Source organism: Sinocyclocheilus anshuiensis, unplaced genomic scaffold, assembly GCF_001515605.1.
Source record: "Sinocyclocheilus anshuiensis isolate Anshui unplaced genomic scaffold, SAMN03320099.WGS_v1.1 scaffold879, whole genome shotgun sequence".
Classification (NCBI taxonomy): domain Eukaryota; kingdom Metazoa; phylum Chordata; class Actinopteri; order Cypriniformes; family Cyprinidae; genus Sinocyclocheilus; species Sinocyclocheilus anshuiensis.
This window is the reverse complement of record NW_015546063.1, coordinates 599,969-601,812: the sequence shown is the minus strand read 5'-3', so window position 1 is coordinate 601,812 and position 1,844 is coordinate 599,969. Positions and strand designations below refer to the sequence as shown.

Sequence of the window (1,844 nt, the reverse complement as noted above, 5' to 3'; positions counted from 1 at the left end):
AGACTTTAGTCTTTGCAACTTTACAGATCTTCTTTATGCACCAAGAGCTCGTAACACTCCAAAGAGAAAGGAAAAAATGAAATCGCATCATATGACCCCTTTAATAAATCTCAGGCGAAACGATGCAACGTCGCTAATCTCATATCTCAACTGTTAAAGAATAGCTTAAAAATCACGTGTTAAACAACTTTTGGGCGTAAATGCGGTCAGGACTCTAATTACTCCAGGCATAATTAAAACACGCAACACTGGAGGCAATCGCGCGCAGGGAAACAGCATCTTTACCTCACACACCTACATGTTCATTGACAGGTGGGGTTTTATGTGACATCTTCACGACTGCTGCGCTCACAAACTCCATCGCAATCTATAAACTTGAACATGTTTTGCGGTGCCAATATGTGAAGGAAAAGCTTGAAAGGAAATAAATAAAACAAAAATTTATGACAATACACCAAAACATCTAAAGTTGTTTTACCTGCTCGGAATGGCACAGAGTACGCACGGGAGGGATGAGCAAATCCAAACTTTGAAGACTGCGAGCGCTTGATCGGCTTTTAATGGCTCGTTTGTGAGAGACGCATTAGATCGGCGCAGTTCTGACAAGACTATGCTACTGTCTGTCCCTCCCTCCCTCTCTCTCGCTCCCCCAGAGAAATAAATAATCTCTGCTTTCATCTGGATCACCGAATCTCTCCCTCCCTCTCCAGTCTGAGCGCGCTCTATCTATCTCTATCTCGCTTTTTCTCTCTAAAACACACACGCGTGCGTTATGTTGTGTTTATAGTGTTACTGATATTTTATCTCAACCCTCACACAAACATTTCTACATTTTAGATCTTATTTAAAACATAATTAATTATGTTTAATTAGCCATTTTTCTTGTGACTATTGCTGGTCCCCACAATATATGTGAATTGGTGCATCACTAAAATTCACAGTGCCTGGGACTACATTTTATTGACCCCCGCTTCCCGGGCCGGACACAATGAGTAGGAAATGTCCTTTTGGACTTCATCATAAGGCCTATGTAGGCAAAATCCGACCCATAAAAAAAAGACTTCCACTTATTATTATTGTATTCAGGTGAATATGTTTTTAAATAGGTTTTTGGCCTTATTTTTTCCACAAAAACCCCAAAAGCATGTGCAGTACCTAACACACTATTTAAACTTTTTTTAACACATTATGCCCCCTTTCTTATTCACATTCTCTTTCATAATTGTATCTGCATCCACTTATTATTATTGTATTCAGGTGAATATGTTTTTAAATAGGTTTTTGGCCTTATTTTTTCCACAAAAACCCCAAAAGCATGTGCAGTACTAACACACTATTTAAACTTTTTTTAACACATTATGCCCCCTTTCTTATTCACCTTCTCTTTCATAATTGTATCTGCATATATAATACATAGTACATATACAGTATATTGTCTATCTATTGTGCACACACACACACACACACACACACAGACTCATGTATAATTCACTTGATTTTGTTATCTATCTTGTATTTTTAATGCTATCTTTTTAATGTGTACTTGAAGCTTCACCAAGACAAATTCCTTATGTGTATAAGCATAGCTGGCAATAAATCTCATTCTGATCCTCAGATGTGACTGGATTGAGTAAGCATGCACTCATATTTCTGCAACTGATGGGACTTATGAGTATGCTTTAGTCTCTATTTAATAGCCTCCGAAAGGATTTGCAGTGACTAATTCAGTAATTCTCAATTTTGGACCCCATCACTGCACATTTTGTGTGTCTCTCTTATTTAACACCTGATTTATCATCAACTCAGTATAGTGACCTGAACTGGGTGTGTCAGATAAAGGACAT

General features: G+C 37.9%; 1 protein-coding gene across 1 annotated transcript in view; it reads right to left on the bottom strand.

Annotated features, from left to right (window-relative positions):
* camkvl (CaM kinase-like vesicle-associated, like) overlaps positions 1-640 on the bottom strand; it is a 41,059-nt gene extending 40,419 nt beyond the window's left edge. The window contains exon 1 of the mRNA XM_016500914.1: positions 479-640. The gene's annotated coding sequence lies outside the window, so the exon portion shown is untranslated. The remainder of the gene's footprint in view (positions 1-478) is intronic.
* Between the last annotated feature and the right edge of the window lie 1,204 nt (positions 641-1,844).